This window comes from Lucilia cuprina, chromosome 2, assembly GCF_022045245.1.
Source record: "Lucilia cuprina isolate Lc7/37 chromosome 2, ASM2204524v1, whole genome shotgun sequence".
In the NCBI taxonomy this organism is placed as follows: Eukaryota; Metazoa; Arthropoda; class Insecta; order Diptera; family Calliphoridae; genus Lucilia; species Lucilia cuprina.
This window is the reverse complement of record NC_060950.1, coordinates 54,413,319-54,433,096: the sequence shown is the minus strand read 5'-3', so window position 1 is coordinate 54,433,096 and position 19,778 is coordinate 54,413,319. Positions and strand designations below refer to the sequence as shown.

At 27.1% G+C, this 19,778-nt stretch overlaps 1 protein-coding gene across 3 annotated transcripts in view; it reads left to right on the top strand.

Annotated features, from left to right (window-relative positions):
- Nucleotides 1-1,074: 1,074 nt before the first annotated feature.
- LOC111685251 (aquaporin AQPAe.a) overlaps nt 1,075-19,778 on the top strand; it is a 29,602-nt gene continuing 10,898 nt past the window's right edge. Inside the window, exon 1 of one of the 3 annotated variants that reach the window (XM_046954418.1) lies at nt 1,075-1,501. The gene's annotated coding sequence lies outside the window, so the exon portion shown is untranslated. The remainder of the gene's footprint in view (nt 1,502-19,778) is intronic. The other 2 variants (XM_046954428.1, XM_046954432.1) reach the window with 2 other exon arrangements.

Here is a 19,778-nt window from a genome sequence, read left to right as displayed (position 1 = left end):
TTGTGAACTGACTTCAAAATCATCTAAATATAACAGTTTTATATCATATTTTAAATATTTACTACGAATAAAGGAAATTAATCGAACTTAGGTAAGATAATATACGGTCCTCCTATTTTTTTGAACAGTCGTAATCGGATATGGATTTCGAAAAAAGTTAATACCAAAAAAACTAATGAACCTATTTACAAAATGACATTTGTTTTGTATTTTAAACACTTATCAAATAAATATCGTGAAAAAAATATTTGATTTCTTTAAATCTTTCCTTTTTAAACACTAGACCTGGTTGACACTGGGAATCTTTTGTAGAGAATCTTTTGATTTTTGTGTGTGAGAGAAGGAATATCAACCTTCTTTTTCTCTCACACACAAAAGTCTCTCTACAAAAGTTTCCCAGTTTCTTATTTACTGTGACGATTACTAAATCATTTGGGAAACGCTGTAGAACAAACGTTTTATTATATGATTAAGCTACCAACCGCAAATCTGGAAGAAATCACAAAGTTCACAAAGCATAAATGGACAACATCATCCACAAATTGGAAAATCCACAATATTTTAACAATATATAAATAAACATATGATGACAACAATCACAGCAAACACCACCTAACCACCGCCAACGATCAATCAATTTTCTGTGTATTCGGATTGATTTCAATTAATTGTTAAACATTTGTAGGTTCTTTTGAAATCTTAATGGAAAATTAATTTGTAGTTAAAGCATGTAAATACTTAAGAGTAATAAATGATTAAAACGTTACCGGTGTTCATTACAAAACAACAAAAACATTGTTTTTACACGATCATAAACAAAATCATAATGGAAAAATAAATTCTCTGAAGTCCATAACTTCGTCATTGTTATCACGTTTTAGTCGTTCGGTTTAGTTCAATATTTTGTTATAGTATTGTGAACGTTGTTTACCCTGCTACCCCGCCTTCGTTTTTTTCAACACACTAGTGAAGTATTAACCAAACTAACAACATCAATTGTTGCTGTTGTGATATTGTTATATTGCTTGTTGCTGTTTCAACTAATGCTACTGCTGTTAGTTGCTGCGTTTTATCCATTTTGCGGTCGTTTGTTGTTTTTGTTGCTTCATTCATATTTCTACTCGTACTCGTATGCTACAATTCAAAATTCTGCTAATTAAATTCGTGCTGTATTGTTGTCTTTAGATTTGCGAATTTTCGTCGCAAGTAGTTTAATTTCAAAAGCCAAAGCGCGCGCATCGCACACAAGTTTATTTTTGTAATAAATTTGAAAAAAAAGTAAATAACGTTCTCGGTTGTTTGAACAAATATTAAAAATAAAACAAAATATAAAGAATATAATCCCTAACAGATATATTTTCTAAAAACTTTATTTTAGATTGAAAAAGTGTTTGTTATAAAATAATTAAAAGGGATTTTTTCTTAAACTTGAGTATATTGTTTATATTAAAAATATAGTGTTTATTAAGCTCTGTTATCAATTGATAAACGAATTTTAAAGGTAAGTTTTGTTTGTTTGTTTTTTTTATTTATTGAAAATATAAAAACATATTTCAATAGAATTGCAGTTAAAAGAATATGAGTAAATATTTATAAAGTTTTTTAGTAGGAAATATCCTTTTTTCAAGGACACTTTTTGGCAATCAGAATATTTTTATTGAAATGTAATTGTTCCAATTTGTTATTATTTAAAAGGTCTTTTTCACATTTTTAATATTTTTTAGACCCTTTATAAATAGTTTTTAAAATTACATGACTTTTTTTAAATAAACTTTTTCAGGATCATTAATTTTGTTAAAATTTATGTAGATTTGAGTAGAGCGTCATAAGGATGCCACATGGAAATAGTTCAATAACAATATCTGAATTTGTATCTAAATATTATCGACTATGCCGATTTTATAATAAACAAATAATGGAAAGATCCTATATCATTGTTAAATTATTTACAATTGGAGTGATTTTCGGAAATGGACTTTATATAGCAGATATGCTCAGTTGTGGGTCAATTCGGAAAAAAATTCACAAAATGATTTCATTTATAAAAACGCATTCGAGTCGAAATTTATGCCGATATCATTATTGCTGAAGAGACCCAGCAATTTGATCTAGTGACTAGCTAGGTGACTAGCTTTATTAACGTTTATAAAGAGTGCATTTGTGATGTTAATGAAAACAAGTATGAATGTAAAGTCCGGCATTGCTGATAACAAAAGTCCTATTGGGGGGGTACGGTTGTATGAGGGCTAGGATAAATAATGGACCGATTTAAACCAACTAAAGTGGTGTAGGGTATAATTATTGTCTTTGTATTGACTTTTTGTCGAACTCTTGGGATAAATAATGATAATGATTGGCATAGTCAATTATAGACCTCTCAATTATTTCGGTCTTTGGGTCAATTATTTCGGTCTCTGGTTTGTTTTTAATATTTGTTGCCCTGTGATATGTAAAGCTGGAGGTGCACCACTCGCATTCTACACATTCTCACATTCTATGAGTCTGTCAAAAAAGTAGAATCAAAGTATTTGTATGATAAAAGTTCAAGCACAAAAGCGTAGAATGCCTTGACGCGTAGAAAGCTTAAAGTAGATCTAATTTCTAGTTTTATACTTAAGCGTCATGAACAAGTCAGCTGATTTGGAAATTTTATATTCTTTATACAATGCGTAATTATTAATTTGAAGAAAATAAAATGAGTTTAATGATGAAAAAATAAATAAAAACTGTAGAAAAACGCGAAATTTTTTAAAAATAAAACAAAAAATTACGCTTACGTAGAATTTAACTTGAAGCGTAGAACGCAAAGTAGGTATCAAAAGCGCGTAATGATTTGACGCGAAGACGCGTAGTGTGGACCTCCTTCATTAAACCCCACCTGGTGTTAGTTGGTTCATGAAAATCAATGATCTGGCATCATGAAAATAAATTCCACTGATCAAATGTGACTTTTTTTAGTTATATTATATCTTTAACATTCGCAGTCGAAAAAAATATACGTTTACGGTAGTAATTTAAAGAATTTGGCGACAATTTAATAAATGATTTTCACTGTCAATCAAAAAGCAAATTGTTTATATTGTTGTTTTAATTAAATTTTTTATAAATTTTGTAGCCGATAAAAAATGCAGTCATTAACGTAAATTCTTTTAGTATCTTAAATCGGTAAATGTCTTCTTTATTAATGGAAAAATATAATTTAATCTTAGCTCTTAAAATTTTCCAGTATTTTTTCTTCCTTTGTACAATTTATTTATTTGCAATATTATAATTTTTATCAACAATTTTGTTATTGCAACTAAGTATGATTTTTCATTTAATTTCTTTAAAATATTCCAAAGAAATTAAATAATTTATCTTTCATTTTATACTTTTTTATTATTATTTCAATGCGTAGATATGAATGTTCTTTTTTAATAAGTCATTAAACAATTCTCGTATTAATTTTCTAGTATGAATATAAAATAAATATTATTTATTTAATCATGAAATGGTTTATTATATTATACATCGTTTATAATGCTACTTTTAAACATTTATTTTTAAATTATATAATTATGAAAAATTTTCTAAAAATATCATATGAAAATTTACGATAAATTGCAAAAAAATTGTTTTAAACTTTAAACAATTTATGTTTAACATTGAAGAAAATTGTATTTACTCTATAGTCTAATCCAGTCTATAGTCGAGTCTATGGTTTAGTCTATAGACTAGTCTATAGTCTAGTCTATAATCTATTTTATAGTCTAGTCTAAGGTCTAGTCTATCGTCTAGTCTATAGTCTAGTCTATCGTCTAGTCTATAGTCTAGTCTATAGTCTACTCTATAGTCTAGTCTATAGTCAAGTCTGTAGTCTACTCTATAGTCTAGTCTATAGTCTAGTCTATAGTCTAGTCTATAGTCTAGTCTATAGTCTAGTCTATAGTCTAGTCTATAGTCTAGTCTATAGTGTAGTCTATAGTCTAGTCTATAGTCTAGTCTATAATCTAGTCTATAGTCTAGTCTATAGTCTAGTCTTGTCTGTTATCTAGTCTATAGTATTGTCTATAGTTTAGTCTATAGTCTAGTTTAAAGTATACTAAATTTTAGTGTATTTTATAGTTTAGTGGCAATTCTGTTTGAAATATTTAAAAAAATTAAACCAACCCTAGAAAAATTACTCTACAAAGAAAACTTTAATGACCTTGGTTGGTTAAGTTTTAATTGTATAAAAAAAGAACTCTTGAAACTTTTATAACCAAAAAAATGTGATCTATTGTTTATTACGGATTCTTATCAGAATATATTGCTTTGTCTTATGTTAGAAGTTTTTACGACCAGCTGTCATAAAGACTAATAAATGTATTAAAAAAATTGTGGTATAATAATTTAACTATAGGAATAACAAAACAAAATAAATATATTAAAGAAATCATATTAGACTATGTATGTAAGTACATATGTGTATATTATGTGTACATATGTATGTATGGTCGCAACAATATAATAAAATTAAATTAAACTAATTTCAATAAATGAATGTTCTACAAACTAATTATTACCCTTCAATTGAAAACATGCAAAAATATTTATATTTAAATAACAATTTGTTTTTAATATTTAAACAAAATTAATATAAAAATGAAAGTTATAAATTTTATTAAAACTTAAATATTAAGGGGATATGTTTTTACTTTTTTTCTTTTAAATTCGAGTGCAATAAATCGTCGAATGTCAAAGTCAACAATCGACTTTTTGTGTATATACAATTTTTATCGTGTAAATCGTGTTTTGAGTGTATCATTCAAAACTCAAAAAATTTAAGCGCCATCTGCTTTATATAAAAATTTATTAAAATTGTTTAAAAACTCTATTAACACTTTCATTTTTGAACACATTAGTTTACAAATACTAATTTCTAATTTAAATAATTACAAAATAAAATATAATTTTTCAACAAATACGATGACAATTAGACCAACAAATAAGATCATTTTTCTTAATCACACCACATGCCAGACATAAAAGTTTTTGACAGACAAAAGTCATAGAAAATTTTCTTTGAATATTTTTTTTTGTCAGTGGTGGGAGTATATTTTGTATCATAAAACTGTGATAATAAATTTAAATTTTTAATACAAATGTTTTGTGAATTGAAAAAATTTTGTTGTATAATTTAGAAAAAAAAAATAATTTAGTTGGTTGTAAAAAAAGTAATAAATGAAACAGATGTAAATATCTTAAATTGTGTCGCAAATATGTAAAATAAAGATTTTTTTGGGAATTAAATGTTCGGATTTTAATTAGATCCAAATAAAATAACAATTTTGCTTATAATTTTTTTTTTTTTTTTAAATTTGATTTGCTAAATTTTTATATTTTAAGTTCATTGAACTAAAATTTTTACTTCATTTCATCGAATAATTGGAATAACGTGTTTTAGTAAATTGCGTTTTTTAAATACGATCAATTTAAATCGTTATTTTTTTTGCAATTTTATTTTGTAAAATGCATATTTGTTTGTATGTAAAAAAACGTATTAATTGCGACAACAAATTTCGATGTCAAAGTGTTCGTTCAAGTTTATACATCATAAATGATAATATTTTTGAAATGACATTTCTCTTGTAGAACAGTGTTAGCATAAGAAAAATTTTGTATATAACAGTTTTTCTTTACAAAAAATTGTGTATAACAGTATTTATACCCTACACCACTTTAGTGGGGAGGGTATATTGAGTTTGTGTTGATGTTTATAATGCACAATAATATTGGTTCTATACCCACCTTAAAGTATACCAATCAGAATCATTTTCTGAGTCGATTTAGCTATGTTCATCCGTCCGTACATGTAAACCTTGTAATCAAACTACAGGTCGCAATTTTGAAGATAATTCAATGAAATTTGGTACATGATCTTCTATTGTCCCAGGGACGAAGCCTATTGAAAATGTTTAAGGTCGGTCACCTAGCCCCCATACAACTGAATCCCCGAATAGGGCTTGTAAACCTTGTAATCATACTATAGGTCGCAATTTTGGAGATAATTCAATGACATTTGGCACATGATCTTTTATGATACCGTAGACGAAGACTATTGAAAATGGTTTACATCGGTCCATTATTTCACCTAGCCCTCATACAACTGAACTCCTGAACAGGGCTTTTAAAGTTTGTAATCAAACTATAGGTCGCAACTTTGGAGATAATTCAATGAAATTTGGCACAATATTGTAACGTAAACGAAGCCTATTGAAAATAGTTATCATCGGTCCACTATGTCACGTAGGCCCCATACAACTGAACCCGCCAAATAGGACTTTTAAGTTCATAATTATGTTTAATATACTCGTATCTCGACAAAAAGCTGCAAAACCAAGTTCTATACTAGCTTAGATGACCCTCATGAACTTTATAATTACAGGGCCTCATTTGACCCCAGCCTCTATAAAAAGCCCCCATCAAAATTTTAATTAAATCTACAGTTATATTAGCAATAAATGGCTTATATCTGAGGCAAGGTACAATTCAACTTAAATGCTTTATTATGAAAACTTAATCACATTTTATTCGTATACAAGTGTAGGTTATTATATGGTCGGCCTCGCTGTAAATATGAATGTAAATAACAGTAAGTATAGCGTATTACAGTTTTTTCCTTAGAAATTTCTGTTTATTACAGTACTTACTACAGACAATTTTGTATATAACACTTATACCTGTAGAAAATTTTGTGTATAACAGTATTTTTAATGAAAAAATTGTTTATAACAGTTTTTTCTATCGAAAATTTTGTTCATAATAGTGTATAACAATATTTTTTATAAAAAAAATTTTGTGTAACAATGTTTTCTATAGTAAAATTTGTGTATAACAGTTTTGTCTGTAGAACAGTTTGTATACAATAGTTTTTCTTATAGTAAATTATGGGTATAATAGTATTTAATATGTAAAATTTTATGTATAACAGTTTGTGTATAACAGTATTTTCAAAGAAAAATTTAGTTTCTAACAGTATTTTCTACAAAAAACTTTGTTCATAACAGTATATCATAGATCAAATGTTGTGTATAACAGTATTTTCTGTACAAAATTTTGTGTATAACAATATATAATAATATAACGTCCAGATGACTGCATCTCAAATGATGACATCTTGAAGGGTAATCGTTAGCAATATCGTTAATAAATTTTCAATACAAAATTTTGTGTATAGCAGAATTTTTTAAAGAAAACTTTGTTTATAACAGTTTTTTCTATAGAAAATTTGATTTATAACACAATTTTTTATAGAAAATTTTGTGTATAACAGTTTTTTCTACATAACATTTTTTGTTTATTAGTATTTTCAAAATGTTGTTTATAAAAGTTATTTCAGTAAAAAAAATTGTTGTATAACAGTATTTTCTATAGAAAATTTTCTGTATAACTGCTTTTTTCTATAGAAAATTTGGTTTATAATAGTTTTTTTTTGCAGAAAACTTAGTGTATAACAGAATTTTCTATAAAAAATTTCGTGTATGGCTGTTATTTTTGTGGAAAATTTTGTATATAACAGTATACAAAGTTTTGTGTATAACAGTATTTTTTTCTAGAATTTTTTTTGTATAACAGTATATTTATAGAAAACTAAGAAAAGATAGAATATTGTGTGTATAACAGTTATTTTTTTAGAATATTCTATAGAAAATTTTGTGTATAACAGTTTTTTTTTAGAAAATTTTGTTTATAACAGTATTTTCTAAATCAAATTTTGTTTATAATAGTCTCTTTCTGTAGAAAATTTTGTGTATAACAGTATTTTCAATAGAAAATTTTGTTTATAATGCAATTCTCAATAGAAAATTTTGTTTGTAACAGTTTTTTCTATAACAAATGTTGCATATAACAGTATTCTTTAAAGAACTATTTGAGTATAACAGTATAGTCTCAAGAAAAGTTTATGTATAACAGATTTTTTTTTAATTTTATATATTTATTCAAATATGATCTCAGAATTAGTTTTCTCACTTTCTAAATTTACATAAAAATAGTATAAACATGATCTCACTGCAAGTGACAACTTTAAATTTAATAATTAATTTAAATTGTTATAAAACATGACATTTATCTCACATTTTTATCTTAATAATAATGAGAGAATCCAAAAAAAAATTATAAAATTTAGTCATATCTATTATAAAATTCTTTAAAAATTAAACAATAAAATATAAAATGATATATTTTGACCAACAATATTTATAAATATTTTAACATGTTATTGTTATCATTTGTTAAAAAATGATTGATCGCATTGTCTGACCCATTCAAATAATACGATCAATTTCAAAATCTCTACTACTAAATAGCGTGGCAATAATTTGTTTAAACTTAATTATAATAAATTAATCAATAGTAACAAAAAAAGTTCTAAATAAGGCAATAAATATATATAATAAATAAAACATTTGATCAATAATATAAATAAAATATTATAAATATTATTAAGACATTTTTATGCCTTTTTAAATGCTATTCATTTGAATATGAATAGAATATTATTATGAGTTTTATTGTTTTTATGTATTTTTATCATATTTCTAAACTCTCCCCCATCCAGGTAACCACAAATTCTTGGTTTGCCAAATAATCATTACTGTCGCCTACAAATTGGCGCCAAATTGGAACAATGCGTTGCACATTATTTTAACAATTAAATGCAATTTTTATTTTTAAATGTTTTTTTACTTTATTTCACCTACAATTTCGTTTTAATTTCTACATTAAGGTCTTGGACTTGTGTTCGTTTTTTGAAAAACTAAATAAACTACAATCATTTGCCTGGCATCATCATAAAAATATAAAGTAAATAAATATTTTTAAACAGACCTGTGAGCTACACAAACAAATGTGTTTAGTTGTAAAATTGAAATAATGAAAAACAAAATATTCAAAATTATTATGTGCGACAGGTTGCACCGCGTATGCTTTCGTTTCTTTATCTAAATGCGTGATCAAAAACAATGAAATTGTGTGCGATCAAAATAGAGCCAATTTTTTTTTTTGTAAGTGAGTGTTAGAAATAGTCGTTACATTTCTATCTACATTGTGTGGGATTTTTGAGAAACTTTGAAAACAGAAGTTTAGAAGCGATCAACTTTACAGGAATGGACAATTTATATAATGTAAAAGTACTAACTTTTACAATAAAGAGAACTTTTTTATTATAAAAACTGAACTAAGATAGAAACTAGACTAGACTGGTCTATTACTTAAACATAGAACTACACAATAACTGGGCCATTCACTATCCCTTTGACTATCCTAGACTAGAAACTAGTCTAATCCTTGGTCTAATCGATGGCCTAGACTAAGAACTAGTCTATTGTCTAGGCCAGGAACTAGTTTATTGCCTAGCCTAGGAACTAGGCTATTACCTAGACTATTGACTACACTAATAACTGTCCTATTGACTATACTAGGAACTAGTGTATTACATATATTTGACTAGACTAGGCACTATGACTAACTTTTTTTAACTATTGACTGAACTAGGAACAAGTCTATTTACTAGGAACTAGACTATTTACAAGACTAGGTATTACTCTACTTACTAGACTAGTAAATTTATTAGACTACAAACTAGTCTATTTACTAGAATATTGCTTAGACTAGGAACTGGTCTATTACCTATACTTAGAACTAGATAATAAATGGTCCAATAACTATCCTTTTGACTAAACTGGGAACTAGTCTATTGACTAGAATGGGGACTAGTCTACTGACCAGAATAAGAACTAATCTATTACCTAGACCAGGAACTAGTCTAATATTTGGGCTAGGAACTAGTCTATTGTCTAGACAAGGAACTAGTCTATAGCATAGACTAGGAAATAGTTTATTGCCTAGACTAGGAACTAGACTATTGACTAAACTAGAAACTAGTGTATTATCTATAGATTAGAAACTAGTTTATTGCCCAGACTAGGAACTAGTCTATTGTCTAGACTAGGAACTAGACTATTGACTAAACAAGGAACTAAGGTATTACATATTACCTATTGACTAGACTAGGAACTAGTCTATTGCCTAGAGTAGAAACTAGGCAATACCTAGACTAGGAACTATTCTATTACCTAGACTAGAAACTAGTCTATTATCCAGACTAGTAACTAGTTCAATGACTCGACTTTGAATAAGTCAAAGAACTATTCTGCTGTTATATATTTACAATTCTGTTTATTAATCTATTGATTAACCTTTAGACTATTTTATGGAGTAATTAATTAACGAATATTCAGAGTTTATAAAAAAACACGATGTCAAAAAGTATTTAAAAACTAAGTACTATAGTACCGAATTTTCCATACCTGATCAACTAGATATACAAACTTTAACGGATAGATTTAATGTTGAGTATTAAAAATGAAAAATGTTGTACTAAATATTTATTAAAAGAAATAAACTTAAGAAAGAGGATTTTATTCATTTAGATCACATATTTAACCTTAATTTACATACATTTATACATGCATACCCAACGTATTTAAATTTGCATACATTTTGCATAAATGTAAGACCTATGCCGATGTTTTACACTTTTTTTGTTACTTTTTTAAAAAATTTCCAAGTGTGTAGGAGCTGTTATGTTAAGTGTGATCATCATCATTATCATTATATGTAGTTGATAATGATCATATCATTATTATTACTATTATCGTGATTGTAAGTTATGTTAGCCGCAAAATGTAGCAAATTTTTGTTGTATTTTATGTTTACACTTAATAAAAAAAATTTTAATTAAAATTGCTAATAAACTTTTATGAGGTTGTTGAGGCGAATGTGTTTGCTGTAAAATGAGTTTTTTGTTTTCAATTTTAAAAATACATAATTCCTCAATTAGTGTCTCTTTAAAAGTGAGTTTATTAAAGATAAAAGTAAAATTTTTAATTTAAAATTAAAAAAAAAAATAGTTTTAAACGTTTTATCAGTATAAGTATCAAGTCTATTAACTAGACTAGCAACTATTCAATTGGCTAGACTAGAAACTAGTCTAATTACTAGAATAGAAACTAGTCTAGTGTCTAGTGACTAGACTATACTAGGAACTAGTATATTGACCAGAGTAGAAACTACTTAGTCTATTGACTAGACAAGAAGCTAGTCTATTGACTATACTAGAAACTATTATATTGAGGAGACTAGAAACTAGTTGATTGACTAGACTAGAAACTTGTCTATTGACGAGACTAGAAACTATTCTATTGACTAGACTAGAAACAAGTCTATTGACGAGACTAGAAACTAGTCTAACTACTAGAATAGAAACTAGTTTAATGACTAGACTATACTGGAAACTAGTGTATTGACTAGACTAGAAACTAGTCTATTGACTAGACAAGAAACTAATCTATTGACTAGACTAGAAACTAGTCTATTGACTAGACTAGTCTAATTACTGGAATAGATACTAATCTAATGTCTAGACTATACTAGGAACTAGTGTATTGACTAGACTAGAAACTAGTCTATTGACGAGACTAGAAACTATTCTATTGACTAGACTAGAAACTATTCTATTGACTAGACTAGAAACTATTCTATTGACTAGACTAGAAACTAGTCTATTGACTAGATTAGAAACTAGTCTAATTACTAGAATAGAAACTAGTCTAATGACTAGACTATACTGGAAACTAGTGTATTGACTAGAAACTAGTATATTGACTAGACAAGAAACTAATCTATTGACTAGACTAGAAACTAGTCTATTGACTAGACTAGAAACTATTCTATTTACTAGACTAGAAACTTGTCTATTGACTAGACTAGAAACTAGTCTAATTACGGGAATAGAAACTAGTCTAATGACTAGACTATACTAGGTACTAGTGTATTGACCAGAAACTAGTCTATTGACTAGACAAGAAACTAATCTATTGACTAGACTAGAAACTAGTCTATTGACTAGACTAGAAACTAGACTAGAAACTATTCTATAGACTAGAAAATAAACTAGTATATTACCTGGACTATTCTATTATCTATCGATTGAGTGTACTAGGAACTAATATATTAACCAAACTAGTTTATCTGAAGTTTTTCATACCGTTTATACCGTTTAAGTTACTATTTAAAAGACCAGTTCATAATCTAGTAAATACACAGTCCATAATAAACTAGTAAATATACTTGTTAATAGAGCAGTTCATATAGTATTAAATAGATTAGACCATTATATAGACTAGTTCATAGAATAGTGGATAGACAAGAATAGTCTTGTACATGGAAAAGTTAATCGAACAATTCAAAAGCTTAGTTTATAGGCTAATCAATAAACCAGCCAATAGACCTGTCAATAGAGTAGTTCGTAGACTATCAATAGAATAGTATATACTTAAGACAATGGACTAGACAATATACGGGCCAATAAACTAGTGAAAGGACTAGATCATAGACCAGTAAATACACTGTCATCAGACTACTTGTTACACAAGTTAATAGAAGATCCAAAGATATTTTATTAGAATAGTCAACAGAAAAGTCAATAACCTAGTTTATAAGCTAATCAGTAAACTGGTCAATGGATTTGTCAATAGAATAGTCCATAGACTCTTCCATAGATTAGTGAAAACACCAGTTCATAGATTAGTTATTAGTTCATTAGATTAGTTAATCTTTAGATTAGACCATAGACTTTTCAATAGACTAGTTCATAGAAGAAAGTAAATTAATACTTTTAAACCTAAAAAGTACACAGAGGGAAAAAGAAATATAGACGCCTGGTACCAAATTGACACCAAAGTGTTTATAATTTTTCAATAACAAACGTTGTTCGAGTATATATACTACAACACTATGTTGTCAACAGAGTGCTAGCCACGTTTGTTAACATTTAGATAACGGATGTGTACAAAAATTATGAACACTTTGGTGTGAATTTTATACCAGGCGTGTATATTTCTTTTGTCCTCTGTATACCAACTGGGAAATAAGAACTTACTAACTAATCTATCTGGACAACCTATTCTTAGATATTTCGAATTCTTATTTCATTTAATTTAAATTATTTAACAGTTTTATATTCATTACAAAAGCCATAACAAAAGTAAATCAGGAATTTGTAAAAAATCTAATTACAAAACAGGAATAACAACAATTATAAAAAAGTAAAACTTTGTTTTCAAAAATACCCACCTACATTGCAAAATATAACGCAATTTAAATAGAGATTTATGGAAATTAATCTTAACATTTTAAGTGGAAAGTACGTGCTACATAAAAGGATATTTTTAAAATGAAATAATTTATTTAAAATGCAATTCTGATCGGCTAGTGACCGCTAAAAGCAGCGCGTGCTGCAATTTAAAACAAATGCGTGTGGTTTTTATTGTTTTTAAATATTTATTTTCTTTAAATATTTTTTTTAATGCGAATAAAAATAGTAATTTGCTGTGTTTCTTTTCAAGATCAAGAAAACATGATTAGCACTTGAGTGTTAATTGTCGGGTATATTCAATTAAAAAAAAATCGAAAAAAGCTATATTGACAGAACTGTAAAATTGTTTATATTTTTTATAGGATTTTATAGAAACAACTAAAAACAATTAAAATTCCATTATAGATTTTTGTTTTGAAGATGACAATATCTTGGTAAAATGTTTTAAGCCTTTGGCGTTTAAAGATTTTATTTGCGTACTAAAAGTCAATCATTGTTAAACAATGACAAATTTGTCATTTAATGACATGACACAAATAGGCATTTTAAATATTTAGGGAAATTTTATTAAATGATTCTAAGAGGTTGTGTTTGAAGAATAGTTAGATTATTAAGCAAGTTTTATTGTGAAAAAAGTGAAATATTTTATTGGAATTCTAGTATATTGTCAACTATACTACTGACAAGTCTATTTACTGGTCTAAAGACTACTATACGGTCTAGTCTATTGACAAGTTAAATATTCTATTGGCTAGTCTGTGGACTTGCCTAGAGTATTGTATGGATAGTCTTTTGACTAGTCTTTGGATTACTCTTTAGACTAGTTAATCGATTAGTAAACTGTTAAATCTTTTGTTTGACCTAATGACTAGTCTCTTACCTACTCTTTAAACTTTTGACCAGTTATTTGAATAATTCCCCAGCAAAAAAAAAAATAACTTCCAAAGAAGCGAAAAATATATAGAATTTACTTCATGGAAGTACTGAAAAAATCCTAAAGAATTGATGATTTTAACAAAAGCTTGTGATAGGAGAAATGTTCTTTTTATTTGATTCCAAATTTACTACATCTGAAGTCATTCTTAGGAAGTAATTTTTATGTTCTTTTTTTGGAAGTTAATAGAAAGTGAAATTGTACATTAATAATGTAATTTACACGCAAAATAAAATGGGTTTAATAAAACAAATTTTAGTACAACAAAATACGCCTTTAATTTTAAATAAAATTGGATTCTTGTCGCTTCTTTGGAAGTCAATAAACATCACTTCCACAAAAGATAAACAATTCACTTAATGCTATTTTTGAAGTGGTGATAAATGTTATTCGTATAGAATTACTTCGTTTTATTTTTGCTAGGCAATTAATAAGCCTTTTAAATAATGTGTAATCTAGTTTATTGGCCAGTGTATGGGCATGCATATGGCTTTTTCATTGACTCGTATATGGTTTATATTTTTGAATAGCATATATAAGTTTATGCAGAAGTCGAGATATTGATATGTTTATCTATTGTCTATATTCGACTATTAGCTAATATACTGACTACATATTTAAGAAAAGTTTATACTCTAAATCCAGAAATGGGATCACATATAATCGCTATGTATGCTTGTATTGTTAATTGAAATTAAATGTCGTTGGATCGACTTTTACTTCATTTGACATGTAAACGGAAGGACAGGGACTCGACTCTGATTGAAATTTTGAACCGAATGATTAATATGATATAAAGGCCTAATATGCCTTTGTAAACAACTACATGCATAATAATATCTCTTAGAGCGAGTTTTTGAGTTGGCAATTAAATGTCAATTAATAATCAGATTATTTAATCTAAAAATAAATTGGTTCTGATGTTAATCCATTTTTAAGTTTTCGAGTACAAGATTATACTTTGCAGTGTTGCCATACGAAGAAACTGAAATCGTCAATGTTTGCATGTTTTATAAAAAAGAAGAAGACAATTGTAAATGTAATATGAAAATTAATGAAAACTTAAATTTAAAACAAAAAAATATGTATTGTTAAGTCTCCCTTATACTAATCAATAAATTGTATTATTTTTTTTTGCATCAGCTGTTCACACTTTGCCATATCTTGCTCAATTTTAAACCACCTCCATTGAGCGCTTAAACTAGCAAACAAAACTTTTATAATTTCAATGGTATTTTAATTTTCATTTGTTAATATTTTAAACAAATAAACGTAATAACAATATTATGTACAATTATGCGAATAAATACTTTAAATAAATATTGAATTTAAAGATCAAGTGTGTAACACATGTTTTTAATGAAACTGTGACGCTAAAAGTACAATAACAATAAGAAAGTATAACTTTAAGAATTGTGTTAATTTTTTAATTATTTTTTTTATATATATTTAAACAATTTATTTGTATGTAGATATGTATGTATTTTAATATGGGAGTAGAAAGAAGCAGGAGTAGGCACTTGAATATTGTTATAAATACAGACATTTATATCTTGAAAGTAAATAATTTTTTTTTAATTTATCTTTTTTTATATAATTGCGCAAATAATGTATTTTTAAACAAAAATTATGTCATTATTTTATTTTTTGGATTTAATTTAATTTTGACTTAAAGTGTACAATTTGTGACCATAAATGTCTGTGGATGACTTCAGCTTTTTCATTGCATTGAATTTATGTACATATTTTCCAAATGCTTTACGTTGCTTCTCGGTCAATTGCCGGTTATCTGTATTTTGGGTTTTATTTGTTATTTATTTATTCTTATTATATTTTCAAGTTTCGAATTGGCCATAAACTCTATTTGTTTTGCAACTGTTTTAAGAAAATTGTCATAAGTTTTTTTTTTTAAATCGGTAGTTCCCAATAGTTTAAAATTCATATTTATTATAGTTCATAACCAGTTACACCAATGAAAAGGCAAAAAAGTATGATCGGATATAACTGATCATATGATACCTATATCATTCAAATGGAAAAGTCCCCTGGGGTGACAAACTGATTTTCTGAAAAAGACTTTGTATCGGAGCTTATGTAAAATATGGGACGTATACTTCTAAAAAAAATTATTTATGACGAATTTCTTATCGATACTAGTAATTAGGAACGATAAATTAATTTCCGGAAGCGAACGTTATATGGGGATTATGGTCAATTGGAACCTAATAATAATATAATGTCATCAAACACTCTCGGACATGATTAAATCGATTTAAGAAGTGAGTTCGAGTCGGTTGGTATGTAATTAGATGTAGTTACCCCATAAATTATAAAGATACGGTTAGAAAGCTAGTCCAAATGAACTTCTCGTTTAGAAAAGGAAAACAAAATTGACAAATGTCTTCATCCTCATTTTCAAAGAGTATATTCTGTATGAAAGAGCAATTAGATCCAATCAGGTACTTACACATTACTTCACTCTCTAGTCCAGATTACAGTCTTATTCTTCTCTATATTTCATGCTATAGTTCTATCTATAGTCCAAAGTATAAAGTCTGAAAAGGGCTTTAATTTTGTCTATAGTCCAGACTATAGTTTTGTCTATAGTCCAGCCTATAGTTTTGTCTATATTCGAGAATATAGTTTTGTCTATAGTCCAGACTATAGTTTTGTCTATAGTCCAGATTATAGTTTTGTCTATAGCCCAGACTGTAGTTTTGATTATGGTCCAAAGTATAGTTTTGTCTACTGTCCAAACTATAGTTTTGTCTATATCCGAGAATATAGTTTTGTCTATAGTCCAGACTATAGTTTTGTCTATAGTCCAGACTATAGTTTTGCCTATAGTCCAGACTATAGTTTTGTCTATAGTCCAGACTATAGTTTTGTCTATAGTCCAGACTATAGTTTTGTCTATAGTCCAGACTATAGTTTTGTCTATAGCCCAGATTATAGTTTTGTCTATAGTCCAGATTATAGTTTTGTCTATAATCCAGACCGTAGTTTTGTCTATAGTCCAGACTGTAGTTTTCTTTATAATCCAGAGTATAGTTTTGTTTACAGTCCAGAGTATAGTTTTGTCTATAGTCCAGAGTCTGGACGTCAGACTGTAGTTTCTCTATAGACCAAAATATAGTTTTGTCTATAGACTAGACTATAGTTTTGTCTATAGACTAGACTATAGTTTTGTCTATAATCCAGACTTTAGTATTGTCCACAGACCTGACTTTAGTATTGTCTATAGTCCAAATTTTAGTATTGTCTATAGTCCATACTATTGTTTTGTCTGTTGTCCAGACGATAGTTATGTATATAGTCCAGAGTATAGTTTTTTCTATATTGTCTTGCCTATAGTCTAGAATATTGTCTTGTCTGTTGTCCAAACTATTGACTTCTCTGTAGTTAGACCTACTACTGAGATGTGATTTTTCTAGCAGGAAGTTAATTGTCACTTCATAGATTACAAAGAGACTAACTGTCTCTAACGCTCTTCTAAAGGTATCAAAACAATAAAACTTTTCGCAACTCTATAGATTACTTGGGAATAGTAAAATGACGACTATCCGCCGCTGTCGTTTACAGAAAGAATACTTAGGTGACGACTGGTTTTACCTCGTTTAAAAAGAAAACATTCGAACGAAAGGCGAAATTCTGCGAAGCAGGTGGTCAGTCGTAAGTACAAATAAGCAGTTTAGCGATAAAATTTCAGCGGGACAATCTTGAACTAGCTATTAAACTAACCACTTAGGATTAACCTTAGCCAGCTGACTAACCAGTTGACTAGTTACTCTAACATGTACTTGTCCTAAGAGGAAGTCAATCGTTACTCCATAGATTACACTGAGATAATCAGAAAGCTAGTTCCAATGAACCTAAAAATGTTGAAAAAGAAACATAAAATCGGTTCATTATAGAACCAATTCTTACTGAAATTGACAGTGATAAAATGGCTTATTTTAAGATCACTTTTAGGTTCTGTAAAGCCTGGTCCACAATTAAAAGACTGCCTCTTAAAATACCTATTAAAAAATCATTTTAATGTCGATATAAGAGGAATAATAATACAACTCAGCATAAACCTAATTAATAAGAAAACCAAGGTCCATAATCACAAAATCCTATGATTACATTAGAAAAACAAAACTATTAAGAATCCCTGTTTAAATGATTCAATAAATCCAAGTTAGTAAATACACGCTAAGTATGTAGTAGCAGCCAATACAACGTAGTCGTGTATTTTAGTCTATTGACCCAATTCTATAAATGGCAACTACTACTTGTACACATTTGTCAGACAGACAGACAATATGTAATAGATTTCTATTTATCTTAAAAGCTTAAATCAGATTCTCATTTATAGAATGTAATTATTTAATAAATAATTGTTAGTTAATATGCAATTACTCGTATTACAACTAGTTTATTTATTGTTGTTTTTACATTGAAGTTTAATAAAAACTAAATTTTAATTCTTAAGAAAATGTTATGATTAACTTTTATAATGAAAATATTATGATTTACTTTGAAAATCTATATTGTTTTTTAAATATTTTATAATTTTATGTTAAAATTGCAAATGAAAAAACCCATTACTAATGTGAACATATTAAAATATAATTAATTTTTTATTGACGAGTCATAGAATACAATTACATTGACTATGATTTCTATCTCACGTAAATTGTTTGTTAAGGTAATTAATAATTTATTAGTTTTTGTGGTTGTCATGCACTTAGAGAAAAGCATATATTTTGATAATTTTATTAAAGTCTTGAACTATATTGAGAAACAGTTTGAAAAGTTTCTGGCGATAACTAAAATTCGCATAATTTTGATAAATATTTTCCAAATTCTTTTAAGAGTTTTTATAATAAATTTGTTAAAACTAGTTCTTTATTGTTAAATAATCTCTTAAATGTGCCTAGAACTATTTTTTAAAGTGTATTAATATAAACTTTTTCTATGGAAATTATTTAATTAACCCTATAATAATTTTAAATTTGACTAAAATATTCCGTGCAATTAAATATTTTTGTAGAAAATATTAGTATTATTAAACATTCTTTATAATTACAGCATTTTTTGAAGTCATATATTTTAGGAAATCTTAAACAATTTTTCTAATTATACACCTTAATTTCGGAAATGACATGTCAGACTTTATAGCAAACTGAAAATAAAAGTGGGAAGGGTGTCTACATGCTATATTAATATCATGTTAATGACTTGTATTAGTCACAGCGCAAAAAAAAGGTATAACAAATTACTTGATAAGTAAATATATTAAGATTTTAAATTAAATCGTAATATGTTTTTGTTTAGTACTATTAAAATATCTTTAGATTAAATTAAAATTAATTTTTATATTAAACAATAATTAACCGGAAATTATTGAAATTTAATAATGAGAAAAAATACCTGGAAAATATATTAAATTTTTAGCACTTTGCCCTTAATAATATATCTTGATTAGCAATAAAATTCTTATTTTTTTAAAACATTTAACTTTCCCAGACATATTGAAGACCTTAAACTTATACAGACAGTTATTATTGACATTTTCAAGTTAAACTCCATTTAAGCTTTATCACGACAAACATTTTGCATAACAAACTCAAGATTAACTCCTACTTGGAGCACAATAAACAATGAAATCATTTATCA